Genomic DNA, 18,209 nt, shown 5'->3' with positions numbered 1-18,209 from the left:
AGAAAGTAGGAAAGCATCAGTTAACTTATAGAATAAAAGTGGACATTTGATGGAAGTACATTACAAATTTTTAATGCTAAATGAAATATCAATAGAAAATGCCTTTTATGTCAATCTATAACTCCCAGGCAGGCTTACATGGACAGTAAATAAAACAATGTGCTTTTATGGAGTAAGGCCAAGATGCTGTCACATTTTTTAGTCAAAAGTGATATAGGATCATGCTGTCTCTAAAGAGAAAAGGGACAACTACACAGGGGAAATATCTGTAGAAGAATTGTTGTTTCTGAGAGCTCTGTCTTTAAAGCACAAAATCCCATGAAACACTGCCAGGAATTAGAGAGGAATGAGAGGCAATGCTTTAGAACAAAACAAAACAATAACATGGGAAGCAACTAAGTTGTGTCTACCATGTGCCTAAGAACAATAGCACTGAGTCAAAACCTGCTGGATTTGGTTGAGAATGCTGTGGTTTAGCAAGCCCAACTGAGATGAACTGGAATGCTCTTTTTGTCTTTCAGCAAGCCTGTAAAGGCTGGCAGAGATCTGGTCAGCTGTTCAAGCCCTGTTGAAGAATCCTTACAGTTCAGTTTTTACATCTGGTTAGGGGCTCAGTAGAAAAAGTAAGGGTCAGGCAGATTGTGTTTGAGCAATGTACGGAATAGGTTTATTCTGCATGGAAGAAAAACGTTTGTTGCCTCAGAAAGATACGTCTTCGTGCACTCTACTGAAGCAGGGGATTGCTGTGTAAATAGGAATGTGAGCAGCAATTTGGGGAATTATTTCATGCTTGTGACGTTACACAGACTAGTTTAGCTCTTTGTTTAAGGGCTCATGTCCAAATTGATTCAGGTCCAAGTCAGAGCTTTGGTCCTGCACCTTGCTCCCTCTCTTCTTGCCAGCACTGATATTTGCATGGTCATGTCATGAGCCAGTTCAGGGAACAAAACTTTTTAAAGGTCTCAGCTTTTTTCTGCAGACTTACTTTTTACCTGATTTGACTCCCTGAACTAGCTCATAGCACTGTCATAGCAAGGCCTGGTACTGGTACACAATATCTTGCTGGAATGTGTGGCTGGGGTGAGATGGAAATTGGAAATTGTATTGGTTGAACTCTTGTGGAACCTCAGCTTACAGCAATTCACCCTTCCTCCTGCTCCACTGCATTCACTTATAGGCCTTCAGTCCCCTCAGATATTTTATATCCATGTTTACCTGACAGTGGACTCTTTAACTGAACTCCTGCACTTATCAACATGTGTCCATTTGGGTCTGTGAAATGCTGTGGGTTCCTAATTTCGAAGGCTTAAATCTCTTCCCCCTGATGTCTCCTTCTCGGGTCAAGGCAACAGGGGCATATAGAGAGGTATACAAAGACTCCCTGCCCTGTAACTGGGTTAATGATGACTTTTTGGGCACATCTTAGGAAGAAAAATTGTTTGGTGTCAATGTCTTGGCCTCATCCAATGCTGGTGAATCTTAAGATCATCACTCGTCCTCTGGGCATAGGCAGCCTATGCAGTCACAGCCATTTAATATTAGGAAGATATCTATGTATGAAAAGAAATAGACCTCAGGATGGTAATGATTTGGTCCCATCTTCTTTACGGGGCCCAGAAGTATTAACAGAAATGTGCACTTTGGTATAACTGCTAGAAAACAGGGCTTTGGAGCATGATCTCAAACAGTGTCCCCCGGGAACTTGCCTTACCAAATGACATCTCCTTCAGTTCAAAAAAAGTCCAAGTATTTTCAAAATTTGGCAGGTAATTAACAGTTGCAGTTGCTGCAGAGATATTGAGCAATGGTGGCTGAGCGTGGGAAGCAGCCTGTGAAACCAGGAGAGGTGAAGAAAAGTCCCAATGTACAAATTCTCTCCTTTTGTGAAGGCCTGAGACCCTGACTGTAATTTCTGACAGTTTGACTTCTATTTCCATTTGCCAGCCATTGTCATTATTTTAGGCCTCCATCACTCATCTGTTTGCCATCACAATTTCTGCTAATTCTATCCCAGCTTATGTGTTTCAACTACTAAAGGCTTCAGGTAGAAGGATTTCTCTTCCTTCCTTCATGTCTCCTCAGTTTTCCTCTGTTGCTGGGTATGGGATGCAAGATTTCTTTTCCCCCACAATGAGTCTGTATTTTCCTAAAGGTTGAAAAAATGAGCATTGTAATTCAAGGCAATATCACATAGCAGTGAAGAGTGTAAATGGTGCTTTCCACTTAGCCTGGTTTTCTACAATCCCCTTTTTCCACCAGGAGCAGACAAGTGACGATTCCAATAATTAAAAGGAATACACTTGGAGAATAAGCTGCATAATGAGTGTCCCAGATGTTGAAACTTCAGCTCTTTGATTGTGCTTTTGGTCCCCACAGATCTAAAATGCAGAAGTCAAATTCCAGTTTAGAGCTGCTGCCTCTTTCGGATGATAGCACAAGCTCTGGTATCAGCACCAGTTAAATAACATATTTTCCTTATATTAATTATCCTTTTCAGTGCATACCTCAAAATGATCCTTAACAGGAGGAAGGCTAGGGAAGAAATAAATACTGAAATGTGATAGCATGCATTTTATGTGGTTTACCCATGGTCAGAAGTGAAAGCAGTGACCTGATAAGTGTTTCTAGTTTTAATATACCTGAAGAGGGGAGAGAATTACTCCCACTGTGGAGCTATCTATGGCTGGTTTTGGTCATATGAAAATATGTAGTTTCTATGCCCAGGGATGATGGGACAAACCTAGAGTAGTTGTATTCCTCTATGTATGAGTAAACTGGCTATGTTTCTCTCTTACTCAGAGGATATTCATCTTGCTTTTTAATCTTGGAATATATGCAGGGCTGAATCTCAGAGAAAAGGCTTGGAAAAAAACAGTAAATTTCCTTTTCTTGTTATACTTCTTCAGCCACCCTTTTATGAATAAAATGGCACGGCCAAGCGTGAAGTAACAAAGGAATTGTAGGCAGAGGCCAGCATGTGGGAAGTCAAAACTATCTACAGCTGAATAATGTTCTTATTAGAAATGAAGGGCAAACAGGAATATAATTTATTATTGCCTCTCTATGTGGCTTCAGAGATCACATAATCCAAAGTAAAAAATGGCATGCATATGTTCCCTAAGATATTCTTCACCATAGAGGGGCTATATATCAAAACCTTATTTCCTGGTAATGAATTTTAAATAAGTGCCCAGGGCATCAGGTCACTGATGTTTCCACTTTGCAAACTGGGTGGGCTATGAAAGCCCCTAGAGCCCTTCAAAGGCGCCTTAAAAAAAGATCCCTAGCTTTAACTGACCAAACTTTTCAAGAAAAATACCTGAAACAATTAGGAGAATGAAAACCAGGAGGTCAGATTACTTGGCCCATGGCTGAGGATTTACATAAATAGGCCTAACCTTTGACTTGAAAATAAAAGGTAAGTACAGAGCCCTGACAGAACAGCAGGTCATTGGTATTTACTCTGTAAAGTACTGCCTCTGATGCTATGACAAAAATGCCAGGAATTCCACTGATCACTGTGTGCTGATAGGGCTCAAAGGTATGCAGGCAGCTAACAGAAACCCAGCCTACCTGACTGATCGAAACTGCTCACTCCCACGCATTTATAACCCGCAATCTGCGAGCGTGGGAAAGCGTGCAAGGCCTCAGACTAATTCCTCAGGAAAGAAAAAAGGAGAAAGTTGCTGTCTTTAACAGCATTTTTTATTCTTTTATGGTAGTTTGGGCAACATATAATAAAAGTTACAAAAATTCTCTGGGTGAACATCTTGAGATATTTTCTTCACAGTGTGTGCTGCTATTCAAGAGACTCCAGGGCTGGTGTTGCCCATGCAGGCTGAGATTGGTACCACATTCAGCATCGTGGGACTTTGTCAAAGATGAGCTATGCTTCAAGTGTTGAACTGGTAACCAGGCTGTAGGAAGTCAGTCCCTGGCTCAGTTTTTAACAGAGGAAACTCTAGACAGCAAGCCTCCAGGAGAAATGCTATGCTGTGTTTGTGCTACATTTTGTCAAGCAATGGCTGTGTGCTCACAGGTGAGAGGGAGAAAGGTGAACAAAACAAATTTTGTTTTAGTTCCATATACAATAGCAAAGATGCTTTAGATGATTTTTTTCTTTTCTACATGGATAGCAGAGAAAGGAAGACCCCTGTGAAAGTGGAAACAATAAGGGCAGAGTTTTTATGTTCATGTTTTATAGAGAGAGATTTGGTTTCCTGTTCCAGTTTGAGACACAAGCACACACCAAGTATCCTGCAGGCTGTTTCAAACTTGTTTCACTAATTAATCAAAAGTGATCCATTACAGAAAACCTGCAGGAATGTCAGAGATGGATGCTTCTCCTCTACTGTTTTTGACTTGCTTGTTGCAACAGAGGGGGAAGCTGTTAGTGCCTGTCTAGTAAATTATTGAAGGATGGTGTAAGAGAGCCTGCCGCCTTCCTCTTGAAGGGCCAGGGAGCCTGGGGCTAGCCAGCCACATGCTGCTTTCCCTGTCTGCTAGACCACTATGGGGTTTTGGAGGGAGATGGAGGAACACCCCACAGCTGGGTATTGATCAGAGAAGACAGGCTGGCCCCATGCCCTGGGCACTGCCTGGCCAAGCCCTGGGATTTTCATTGGAAAGCTGGGCAGGCAGTGCTGAAGCAGGAGGAGACACTGGCCACCTGAGGATGGTCAAGCAGGGTGTCCTAGTGTCCTAGGGTGTCTGTCCCTCTGTGTCTGGCAGGTCTGAGCACTGTAGGAAGAGAAGTCCAGCCCAGTACCTATGTCTGACCAGCATGGCCAGGGTAACACTGAGCACAACTTCCTTTTCCCTCTGGCCAACAGGCATGAGCTCAAAGGGAAGTTAAAACCCTTTGAGGAGCATCCAGTCTGGAGAGTGTTCATAGTGACTACAGCCCCTTTGTTAGTCCTGGTGCCTCCCTTCGCCAGCCTCAAGTGACTCCTCCAGTGGACCCCACTGGGCTTGGTCTTCCTGTACAGAGCAGTAGCCAAGTGACTCTTCTTCTGAGTCACCTGTGTGATCTCCTCATGCTAAGAAGGCCGGGCTCCTTTGGTGTCTGTGTGTAGGTGTGCTGTGCTGGCACTGTGTCACTGTGTCGTTGGTGCACTAGGCTTGGAGGGCCCCAGGGCAGAGGTGTTACCTATCCAGTCCCTATACTGTGCTACCACACATCTCTTGCATGATGAGCTACATTCCCTGCCCTGCTCTTATCATCTGCTTCTGTTTTGCAGGCAGGCTGTTAAGGGCTGCATCCTTTGTGGAGTGCTATCCCTGCACAGCCCACTCACAGACTGCTCTTGAATGCTCTCAGACTAGATTTTGGCCAGTGAGATTTTGTGGAATGCTGAACTTTGTACCCTTACCTTGAGCTGTGGAGCAGCACACTCTGGCTGTACTCTTCTTCTGATTCACTTTTAACTAAATTGTCCAGTATGTAAATCCTCTTACCCCATTTTACCATCCAGAACATGTTCTGGCTTCCTGTGAAATGCCTAAGGGCAGTATTGAGTTCATCCTTATGTGATCTCTGATGATAGGGGGCTTTTTATTAATGGTACTTATGCCACTCCATTCTTGCAAAACCACAGGAAAATATTTATTATGACAGCACTTTCAAAACATTATGCTGACATTTGCTTTCTTCAGGTAATTCTTTGCTTCTTTTAGGATCACTGTTAAATGTGACATTCACCCTGACATTCCCTGGTGGCTGTTCAGTTCATGCACACGGTAGCTTTTCCTTCAGTCTCTGTATCTAATGGAGCAATTCACCTTTCCAGCCCCTCCTTTAGCTTCTGCCTTGGAGGTAGAACTAAACTTTCACTCCCTACAAGAGCTGAGTAGAATTTGTTTGGGGAGACTGTTGGAGTTGTACCCCGATCCCAAAAGCTCGTCATCAGCCCCTTCAGTCTCCACCAATGTTATTTTGTTATTTATACGTGCCTCTCCCAGCAGATAAAAGCAAGAATTTATTTTTCAAGAATCTATTTTTCAATAATTTTCAAGAAGTTTCATAAAATGTAACCCCAAGGAGATATTTTTCTTCCCCAGCTCTGTATTGGTTGAACATATTATTTATTCCTCCACTCATCCACTTCCTGTGCTGCCTAATAAAGGTAAGACTGCCCGTGTAAAACCCAGATTAGCCCAGCTTGCCTTCTTTTGCCTGTAGATTTTCCCTCGGATCTAGCAACACCACAATCTAGACCAGAGATTTGGGTACCTACGTTCAACTGGAGATTAAGATGCCCCTCTTATTGCTCAGGTGGGTTGACTGCTCCGTTCTAGGCACAGTGCTGTCCCCGGCTCTGTCAGAGCTTGAGTGGTAGCCCCTGGGTTGCTCATCACACGCTCTCCACACATTTGTAAACTCCTCCAGTGTCCTTGTGTAGCTCAGGCTCGTTAGATTGCTTCCCATTGCACAGAAGAGCTATTTCATATATTCACTCATAGCTGGGAAGCATAAACATTCAGAAGCAAAACATTACTTGAAGTCATAAGGATGGAAGGCTGCAGTTGTAATATCTTATGTGGAGAAGCCCATTTTCTCTTCTGAAGAGCTCTCAGGCACCATATCAAGCCTGTGTTTTGTTAGAGGAGGCATCAGCTGAAACAGCGGCAGCCAAAAGGCATTGATTCGTTTCATTTATTTTTAACTTTCCCATTGAAATGCCTGAGGGGGGGGTGGAAAAAAGGTAAATCACTCCCTTGGAGAACCCTTCAGCTCTGGGAAAGATACCTGCTGTAATCTAGAAACAAGCTTGTTCAGGGAACAGCCAGGCCAAGCACTGCCCAGGGGGCTGCAGTTTGTTCTTTCCTAGTTTATTTTAACAATGAGCACATCCACCTATTTCAGAGATTTTTGCTGTGCGTTTGGCTTTTGGTTTGAGTTTTGTTTTTCTTTGTTGTTGTTTTGGGGTTTTTAGGGTTGATTTTTGTGAAGAGCTGAGCAGATTCCAGTCATGAAGGTGGAACACTGCAAGAGCAGGGAGAGCCTAAGCCTGGGCAGCCTGGGCTACGTCAGCCAGCCGGTCACAAGGATGCCTGTCATGTGCTGCTACTCCTCACACAAAGATCCCTTTCTTTCCATGCCCGGTGGGTTCTCCATCAATGAGAGGACCTTGTCCTACGAACAGAAATCAACGTCCTTAATTGCAGTGTCACTGATAAAACATGACTTCTTTACCAATTTGTGCGAGCACTTTGACCTCCTGCCTCGGTGCAGCAGACTTCGAAGGGTTCTTTTTTTTTTTGTCTCTGGCTCTTTTTAAGGCTGTGCTGGAAATACTGTAGGAAAGTTTATTTAGGGAGTATTTTTGATCTATCTCAAGCAAAAAGCTAAACTTGTGCACTTACAGTCAAAATTGCGCTGAATTGTATGGAGTGATTGCTAGCTCTGAAAAAAATGGATTTCAGGTTATGGTTTATTTTTGTTTAAATTTAGAACTGCTTTTGCATGAATAACTAGTATTATGTGTTTTCAACAAAAATGAGAACAAAATTTCTGCTCCACACAGCTTCCATTCCTAAAAATGTGAAAAACTTAGAAAGATTGAAAAGAAAAAAAAATTCAGTACTGAATAGCATGGCTGAGCAGCTGTCTTATTTTTCTTCCCTAAATTGAATTATTGCTATAACTGTTCTTTCTAAGTTAAGATCTCACTGGGGGAAGGAAGAAAGTTTCTAGGTTTCCCAGCAGGGAAGTCTTTAACAAGAAGCTAATGTAGGATAATGAAGGGGTCAGGAAAACCATAAGCACGAGGGGATTGTCCAGAAGGCTGTGCAGAGAGGAGTACGCATAAAGACAGGAGGGGAAATGTGAATTTTGAATTTTAACCAAGCTCTTCATGCCACAGCACATCACCCTGGGCACAGCAATCAGCAGCACCCATGGTCAGTGTACCAAGCTGTCACAGAGAAGGGAAATTTCTTATTTAAAGGAAAATACCATACAAGTGACAAGATTTAAAGTCTAGAAGATATGTAGGAAGACAATGCTGTTTAAACACACAGCTGAACAGAAAATGGAAAGCAGGTATTTTTGGGATTCTGAGATTATGCTTGAAGTTTCTAACATTAAACTCCAGCAGCAGGGATATATAACAGCACAAATTAACTGGGCTAGCAGACCACTTAGATTTGCTGTTGTTTTTCAGTCAATAGGTCACTTCCCTGGGTTAGGGGTTGTGCTCTGCCAAGCAGCAGGATTTTCTAGCTGGTTCTATATTGATGAGAAAATAACTCTTGGATTCTGTGGTGCCATAGGTCATAAATAAAATTAGAAATTAATACGTTCTTTGATACTGCAAAATTTCTGCCTTTAATATTCTTAGAGTATTATGTTATTTTTCAAATATACTAGAAGTTTTTCAAATATATTAGAAACCCATCTCAGCCAATTTTTTTTGCAAGGTATTTTATAGACATTATCTTCTGAATTCCACTTGAGACGCTGTCTACTAATTGTGCTGGTAGTTAATCCAGATTTAGTAACTTAGAGTGGGATTTTGCCAGTTAGGTCCCTTTAGGGTTGGACACTCAGAAGTGTTGTGGCCATGGAGCCTATTTAATCATGCAGATGTAGGTACCTCTCTGGTCTGTATAGTTGTGTTTACATTGATACCCCTAAAAGTGAAATAACTTGCCAGCTTTAAGCACTGTGTACAATGGATGAGAGACAGCATGAGTAGCACTGAGTTCTATGGACAGATCTGTGTTGCTGAACAGCATTATTAGCAACAGAAAAAAATGCTATCTCATCTACCAGTTTCAGGACATTTTATTGGTCCCTGATAGGATAAGAAGATTCCACGTTCTTTATTTCAGAGAGAAGTGGTTTTTATCTGTGAAATGTCCTTATTCTCAAAAACAAATGTCACAGGCTAAAATACTTAAACACTGAGGAAAGTGACAGTTCTCTCCTTTCCTTTTGCCCTCAGCAAAAATGAAGTCTTGGCTAGCTACTGGCATTTTTTTTTTTTAGGAATTATGCCTGCTCAGATATTTATTTTTATATTGCTGCAACTTTTTTCCTGATTCCTACAGAAATGAGGCTTATGCAATCCTGCTGCGTGCGCTTGTATCTTCGTCACTTCCACACCCCTGAAATCTTTTGAACCTATTGACAAATTTCAACCCATTGATCTCTCAAAGAAAATCAAGTTCCTACAAGCTTTGTGAAAATAACCTGCTCATAGAGAGGCTGGCTACAGTGGAAACAGGCACCGTTTCAGACAGAGGAAAACCCACTTTTAGGAAAAGTGTTTATTTATAAACACCTGTCCATGGGGAGTATTTCAGGGAAAGCTGTTTCCTTCTTTGAACTGAAGTCAATTGAGTCTGAGGCTCTGGTCTTTCAGCAGCCAGGCTTCAATGTGCTGATCTCCACAGCATGTGAGGATACTGATTTTCAGTAATGATTTACCACCTTAACCGCATTTAAAGCAAATGATTTTTAAAACCACTTAATTTTCCATTTCCTCCCCTTTTTTTTTTCTTTCTTCCTTTTTGTTAAGAACCAAAAACTGCCCAATAGCCTGTCTCTTAAGAGCAAGACCTTATGCTCATCACCCTAGAAGTCAACCCTTGACCTTTAACACTGTCACTTTTCTCTGTGGATTCTGAGGTTAAAGTTACAGAATTGCTGAAACAGATAACAGAGTGCAGAAGGCTGAAAAGTGACTGGGACAAACCTCCAGGGACAAAGTTAATCTGTTGGAGCATTTCCTGTGTGTACTTTGAAACCTCTCAATTTAACTTGATCAAAGCATGAGCCGACACATTTCAGCTCCCTACTGAACAAACAAATTTGCTGCTTATCGTTGTTGCCACCTCAGCCTTTAATTTACTTTACTTAGTAAGCCAGTACATGTTAAATGAACAACCTGGTTACTACAAAATGCTGGGTGCTGGTCTCCAGTAAAGGCTGCAGTTTCCCCTACATTATTTAGCTCAGCACATCACAGACCCTGTTTTTCACCACAATCTCGATGTAAAAGGAAGCTTAAGCCATACACAGCCAGTGTGGCCCACAGTGGCCTCTTAGGGACCACTAGACCCATCAGCATCCGTTGGCTTGTATTTGAGTGTCTTGAGATTCTACCTTTCTTTTTCATCAATTCCCACAGGACATATGTGGACCAAGAAAATAAATGGTGATGCTTTCAAAACACATTGGATTAGCACCTTTCAAAGCACATATGGATTAATAGATCATTTAAACATAACTTTTTTTTTTTTTTAAATCAAAAGCAGTAACTAATACTTTTTTTAATGTTCTGGTAGTTGGGATTCTTTTTCCCCCAAAAAAAGTTTTAGTGAAGTTGACAGTAATAAAGCCTAGTGTGAGGTGTTGCATGAAGGGAGCATGATCAGACAGCCTGGCTTGTGTACAGTAATGAGCTAAAGTGGCTGCTTTCTGTTTTTAAACCAAAACAACTTGGCAAGTGTTTTTAAACAAAGTCTAAAATATTTCCATTGTTTCACATTTATTTAAATGCTCTGGTCCATATTTTCCAGTATATTTGCCTTTCCTTAATCTCAGGGGAATTGAGTCCAATTATTTGATTTCTGTGTTAACTATTCTTCAGTGCTTCTCTGTGGCTGCAGAACCCCTGAACTAGGAAATTAACTCCTGTCCAGGAGTATACTCCAGGGTATAGATTTCGGGGTCCATCATGGAAATATTGCAATATCCTGGGCTTGAGGAAACAATAAGTCAATAAACCAGCCTCTTAGACCAACCTTCTTCCCAGAGCAATGCTAGAAGCGAATTTCACTTGATACAGGTAGGTGCAGATATAACGTACTCTTCATCCAAGCCATGGCTGCCTTTGGCAGTTTCTTCCCTTCTTTCAAGTAAAGCTGACTTCTTAAAACGTTCTGTAAGCTCAGATATTAACCATAATCAGTTTTTATTCTACTTCTGTGTTCATCACTCATTGAAAATGCAAAATACTTAGACAATGTAAGCAATGACGGAAAATGTCTAAAAAAGTGCAGTGCAGTGACACATCCCCCCTTGGAATTAATGGGACACGTGTGATGCTCTCCTGAACATTTCCCTGAGTGTCATTCAGAGACTTTTGAGCATCTCTGTAGGAAATGACAGGGCAGCCAGCCACATATGGCAGTGTCTGCTGACACAGACCAGCCTCTGCAAGCAATTCAATGATAAATGTATTGTGTCTTTCCCCATAACAACCACAGATTAGTTGAGTTTAGGGGTTTGTGGAGCTTGCAGGTGACCTTTTGGTCTAGCTGACATGTAAGACTTTAAATTCCACAAGATTCCTTCCCAATGTGGACTTGCACTGATTATTTTCTTTCTCCATGTTATTAATTTAAACAAGTTAAACAACTTATTTTTCCACCTAAATGAAAACTGTGCCAGGCATAGAAAATGCCTTGCCCAAAAGAGGAGTTATCACAAATAAATGACCTGCATTTTTGGGTTAGCTGTAATTATTGCAAGATAATGCAAGATTTATCGTTTAGCCAACCTGGTTTCAAATTTGTCTAAGGAATTCTAAGTGTAACTAGTTGCCATTTTCAAGAACAAATTTAGGCAGCAGTGTTGGCTGGGCAATATTTCCATGTTGCTCTGGATGAAGCAGAACTCTTAAATTATTCTCCAAATAGGGAAAAGAGCAACTTTGTTCTGGACTAGGTGGTAGCCTCGTGCTTGTTTTCCACATTGGGGTTGTGGAGAAAGAGATTTAAACCCTTCATTGGCTTGGTCTGGGTTTCTCACTCCAGGAGGGATTCCCCTGACACCACCCCATCAGCTGCTCTGTGATGACTCTCCTTTATTGGGTCTGGCCATATAAGTTGCTTGTGCTTCTCCAAGAGATGTTGTCTGTTGGATTTGAGCACTGCTCTAGGATGAGGGACACTCAAGTGCTTGCTCCTGAGCCAAGTATTTTTTATTTATAAAAAGTGGAAACTTTTCCAGTGGGTGAGCTTGGAGAAGATGCCTTTTCCTTTCGATCAAGCGACACTGGTGAGGAGAACACCTAATTTTGAAATTGAAATCCATGCATCAGCTCCAGCAGCCTTGACGCATATTGTGTCCTAGAGTGGCACAATCTGGTTTTTGCACCAAAAGTTTCATTTTAACATCTATATTGACACATATTATCTCCTAGAGTGGCACAAGCTGATTTTTGTACTGAAAGTTTCATTTTAACATCTATATTTCCATAAGATTCTCTATTTTTGGACGAGTTCACATTTTGTAAGAAAAAAGGTATTTTATAGAAATTTCCATAGCAGCTCTAGAGAATAGGAGGTCAGAGGACTGGTTCTTTGGGCTACTCTGTGGACTGTCTCACTCAGTCCTCAATAAAACTTCAATCCTGTGACTCCCCTTCTCATCCCGGCTGGTCCTGGCACAACTCACCACAGAACACCACAGCTGATGTTGTCTGGAATGTGCTGCTAAGGGCTGCAAATGCCCTTGCAGGTATTCCTGTCTGTGCTGAAGCAGCCAAAAAAGTCAGGGCCCCTAAATGAGCAGGGCTTCATGGAGGCCAGCAGTCCAGAGTTGATGTGCCCCATGTGTGGAGCCCTTACACAGCTAATATTGGTTTTTAAAAGAAGAATGGAAACAAAATATTTAAAATCTGTCATCAGAATCAAATAAAATATTTTAAATCCCCCAGGAGTCACCATCAGCTGCTCAGCTATGCTGGAGGCCCTGTCTCAATGGAAGTCTGGTTGGATGGCTGGGAAGGTTACTAAAGGAATAGAACCAGGATTTGTGAGTCTTGCATGCTCTTGGTGCTCCTAGGTGGATATCAGTTATTCTTTTCTAGACAGTTTTGTGGGTGGGTAGAGACAAAAGAGAAAATAGACGGGATAAAAAATAAAATCTCTATTTCTGTGACAAGGCCACCTGCTCATGTCTTCTCAGGGTGGTGGCCTCATTGTGTGTACTGCTTCTCTTCCACTCTACAGACAGCCAGTGTTTCACACATCTGCAATTTTCCAGTCATGAGTTATTTTAAATTCAGACACCAATTTTAGTCTTAAAAAATTAATCTTTGCAAAGCATCTATGTCAGGAAAACTGCTGTCCATTAGTAGGAAATTATTCAGAAAAAGGAAGACAATTTTCTTATTTATGTAAGAAACTGCTTACAACTAAATACAGATATAGGTCAGTAAAATAAGTTCTTTGATCTATTGCTACAAGAAATCAGTGTAAATATGTTTCCCGATAAGGGTTGCTACAGCATAATTGCATTTTACAAACTGTGTAGTGTACCATTACTCAGGAAATGTGTTCACTGATACACATGTCTCCACTCAGCCTCATGGCTGAAAGGTTTGCTTTTTCTCTTATTTATAGTTCATGCACATTTCTTAATAAGGTGATTAAACTCATGAAGACATGGAAGAGAGTACAAATAGGGAAAATTGATTCTAGAGCATACACAACCACTATTGATATAGACACCAGCTGATTGTTTTCAAACATATGTAGGTTACTGGCACTTGAGATTAAACAGCAAGGCAAATATTAAGAGGGATTAATTTATACTGTCAGCTATGACTGTTCTGGGCTTCATCAGTTTGCTAGAATAGATGAGACCATGACTCCATCACAGCTGTGAAAAGGCTTGTTCTTCACAGAGTTTTGTCCTGTTTCAGGGGGAACAGCGCTCACTGTAGAAATTGAGCGCTACCAGAGCTTGCAACAAGCTGCTCACTGAATGCTGGTGGTACTGAATGCTCACCAGTTCCTCACCTTAGGGCAGATTTACCCTGGGCTTTAGTGGGATTGCTGATATGGGAAGATGGGAATGATGATAGCGCTGTTAGAACTCCAACCATGATTCCCTATTTAGTAAGGATGCTGCCATAATAATGAAAGGTAACCAGGTAACTCATTTCAAGGTTTGTGAACCTACCTGAGCAATGCCTGTTGAATAGAAATTTTTCATTCAGGCAGGACTGAGCTTATTAAACATTGTCTCAGCATGAAAATATGTGTATGAGCATACAGGTTTAAGCAAAGCCATCTCATCAGATTTAATATGGGGGATATGAAAAGACCATTGTTAAAAACAAGAGTGTCAGGGAAGTGGTTGCAGTAGTATTTCCTTGTTATGGAGAGCACATGGTTGAGCTACCAGAAGCAGAGCACTGCAGCAGGATAGGAAGAGAAGGAGTACATCTCTGCACTCTGGTTACAGAGGCTGGGATTTGACTACTTGTGGGCTGCTATTGAGTTCCATTTTGCCCAGGCATGGTATTCATGACAGGGTAAACAATCCTCTTCAGGCTCGAGTGGGATGCCCACTATCCTCATGGTCCGTAGTAGGCAGCAGAGGAGAAAACAGTGGGTCATTCCTGAGAGAGAGGATGTGGTTCTGGGTTCACGCCCAGAGTGGGAGGCAATTCCCGCATCCTGCCTTTTCACCGGGTTCTGGAGCCAAACATGCTGCTCTGCACATCGTGTGCTTGTCATAGAAAAACAATTCCTACAGCTGGCTTCCCTGCAACAGCTTCAGGACAAGGCCTTCCTGGGACAGCCTGAGGGAAGCTCTTGCTTTTTCTTACAGGAGGTGCAATATGCAGTCACATGAGGTCAGCTTGAAATTAAAATGAAACTGGAATCTGATTTATCATTGTCTGGTCATTTTGGAGGAGTAATGGGAGCCATCACCTCGTTTGGGATTTGAATGAGCCTTGTGCTCTTCAATGACTTTACTGCTCCTGACCTCTCTCCTCAAGGTATCTCCATTCAATTTTTTGAGAAGCAGGACCTTTGACTGTGAAATGGTTCAGTAATACTTGCCTTCCTTCTTAATTCACTTGGGGATTGACTGGTGGGAAGTGTTTGGTGGGACAGTCTGAGTTCCTGATGGCAGTTCAGACTGTGGTCGGGTTCTGCAAAGCTAGAAATGGCTGTTGCTGATGTTGTCTTGTTGTGGTTTTAACTCCCAGAGTATGCAGAAAAAACCTTCTCCTTTGAGATACGTAGGATTGTCATTGCCATAGCTAGAAATTTGGCTTTATCTTTTTCCTCTCTTAGTATTTTGTTTTTTACTTTTTAAAATATGATGGAATATTGAATAAGATGGAGGAAATAAACCTGTAAAAATGAATTAGGAATATATTTTAAGCAGATACCAGGAAACAACAACATTCGTGTTGCACACAGTGTCTGAATTTGGCTGCTTTGGGACAGTACAGTCTCTAATTACATGAACAAATATCATTTTATAAGTCAGATGATATAAAAATATGGACTATTTAAAACCTTAGACAAACATGAAAGTCCCACCAGTTATGTTACTCTTCCTCTGCTTTGTTGCCCTTGTGGGTATGACATGCATTTTCTACAAAAGTTCACTGACAGTACAGGGTGTTTGCAAGTGGATTCAAATGTCCCTGACTCCAGTGCTTTCCTGAACAGGGATAGATGTATTAAAATTTTGAAAGACTTTCCTCACTCAAGCCCATGAAGATTGCTAGCAGGGGCCATAGCAGGAGAGCAGAGGCCCTTGGCTGGGAGGAGGATGTCCCATCATTATTAGAAGAGCAGGGCTTGTCTTCTTCAGATTTCTGAAGAGAAATCTGAGGAGAAGTCTGGAGGGATTTCAGAAGAGAAATATGTAAAAGAGAAATAGTCTGACCCAGACAGAAAATTGTTTTTCCCGTCTATGTGATGGCATCTAACTTAAGTCATCTTATTTAGGGATGAGAAATTTAAAGTAAGGCTCTGGATACTAAAAGATAAGGCTATTGATAAGATACCTGAAAAGCATGAAAAGAAATTAGATGTCTCCTTCAGACATGAGGCTTTTCCTCAATCTCTTCCTCAGCAGTATTACATGGAGAAATGCTTCCTTCTGTACAGGCACTTTTCTAGTGGTTAAAGAAATTAATGAAGTCTGAGACAGACCTTTAAGTCTTGTTTCTTGGCTGCTCCTAATAGACTGCATGAACTCAATCATACAGTTTTACATCCCTGAACTTCACCTTATTTCTCTGTAAGACAGCCTTCTGCTTTCAATGTTACATACCTCATACAGCCTTGTGAGGACAGACTTTATGTAAAGCCAGCAAAGATTTGCTGGGGGAAAAAAGTGTGGTGTAATCATAACATCTTAGAGTTATTATCTTTTGCCATTAAAAGAATTGTACTTTTCCATGTGAGAAAGGGAAGAAGGAAAGATGCTCATTAGCAGCTTCCTTCCTCAGGCTCTGAGCTTCCAGGGGCTCCTCTCTGAGAAGTGTGAGCACAGCTGCAGTCCCACAGCAGCTTCAGCTGATGGAACAGCTGCCTCTGAGGTGCAGTGCCATCATCTGCCCCTGTCCCTCAGCCGCACTCCATTCCCTCCATCCCCTACTCTGGCCTGGATGGTCTCTGCTCCTTTGTGGAGCCATTTTAAGGTGTGAACGTGCAAGAAATCTACCTGTGACCTTTTGTTTGTGGAGATGAGGAAGGCTGTGTGACAGGCAGGAAGTGTGGCAGGACACAGGTGCTGCAGGAGAGGGGCAGGGTGGTGGGACAGGACAGCAGAAGTAGCTGTGGTGGCCAGAAGACACAGTGACTGAGTCTGCCAAGGAGCCACAGCCTTTCCCTTCAAACCAGAACTTCCTGGTGTGGTGGAAGCTCCTGCTGAGACTGCCTGGCTTCCCTAGAGCCCCACAATTCCCAGTGTTGCCCTGACTGCTGGGGAAGTGCAAGAATGAAGAGGAGGAAGGAGAGGAGTGAGGATGCTGTAAGATGAGACTAAAATCAAGAATAACTTTAGGAGATAGAAATAGGAGTCTGAGAGTACCATGGAGAAAATGCTGATTCATGGCTCTGCAAAGTTGACCAGACTGGGGTTATTAGAAGTTTATCTAATAGTCTGAATATACCATTTTCCCACAGTAGAAAGTGCCAGATTTGCTCAATTTTTAAACTCTGCAAGGAGTTCTAGTCCTTCCTCCCTCCCTTAGAAAGGACAAAGTTGAATCAAGAAAAGCTGAGAGAAGGGCAGCAAGGATGAGAAAAGTATAGGACACCTCACCCTTTTCTAAGGGGAGAGGCAAAACAGAATAATCACCCTGGAGTCTGGAAAAGAGACCTGGCAAGGGAAGAGAGGAGCTGTTGGTTTGTTCCCCTTCATGGGGACATCACTGATGTGGCTGATGGGAAAGAAGAAAGTGAAGAAAGAGGTGTTTCACTATTACTTGCTAAAAAGGGGGGTGAACACCCAGACAAATTACAAAGACAGGGTGATTTGGGTTGAAAGGAATCCCTGGACATATTCTGGTCCAAACTTCTCTCTAAGCACGGCCAGTTTAAATCAGAATTTGTCTTCCTTGGTTTTGAATGTAGGATGCAGATCCTACAGCCTCTCTGGGCAACCTTTTCTAGTGTTATCAGACTGAAGATCTGAAGCAAATTAAGAAAGTGATTCCTGCACTGATACATCATTGGATATGTTTTACTCATAGGATGCTATGGAGTGGAAAGTCTGAGTTGCTTCATAAGATGACCAAAACACAAAAAGAAAAACACTTCCTGAGCTACTAAAACTGTGAGCACATCTGGCTTGAGGCAGCATGTTGAGGAATCCACATGATTCCCACCACAATTTATTTGTCCTCTGCCCTGAGACACCTACTACTGACCACTGTCAAAGGTCAAGTATTGGTTTTGATCTACCCAGCATGATGGTCTTTGGTCTGGTCAGTGGGTGGCCCCAGCCTGGCAACACATCAAGCAGGTGAAAATGGACTGGAGCTCGTAATGCTGCCTTCAGTTTTCACAGGACAGATGCCCAGGCAGGTTCGGACCTATTTCCATCAAGCATTAAAAGTTGGTTTCATAACATCTATTTTTCTGTCAAACTTTGTGAATAAAACAGTGCAGGAAGATGTCGTGACTAAAGCAAAGCTTTTTATTCAGGCAGCAGATGAAGTGCGTTCATTTTAGAAAGGAGTAGGAGTCAGAAGAACATTCAGCTTAAGCAGGCAGACCAACCCTGGTTAAACTTAAGGGAAAAGCAGTGACACCAGGCCCTGCATATCTGATGTGAAAGACTAGGAGTACAATACTGGATTTATTGTTCAGGTTATACATTATCCCAGAAAACTGTGGTTTTATAGTAGTGGCATCTGACCACTTGCTATCAAGAAAGAACTTGAAAGTGCTGCACGATAGGAAAACTGTTCTTTTCTTGTGGCAGTTATTTT

At 42.0% G+C, this 18,209-nt stretch overlaps 1 long non-coding RNA gene across 1 annotated transcript in view; it reads left to right on the top strand.

The window, feature by feature from the left end:
* The window catches only part of LOC106853539 (uncharacterized), a 119,338-nt gene that overhangs the window by 50,648 nt on the left and 50,481 nt on the right, over positions 1-18,209 (top strand). The window lies entirely within an intron of this gene.

The sequence above is a fragment of the Sturnus vulgaris genome, chromosome 2 (genome assembly GCF_052056855.1).
Source record: "Sturnus vulgaris isolate bStuVul1 chromosome 2, bStuVul1.hap1, whole genome shotgun sequence".
In the NCBI taxonomy this organism is placed as follows: Eukaryota; Metazoa; Chordata; class Aves; order Passeriformes; family Sturnidae; genus Sturnus; species Sturnus vulgaris.
The sequence above is the reverse complement of the archived record's forward strand: the minus strand, read 5'-3'. Positions and strand labels throughout refer to the sequence as shown.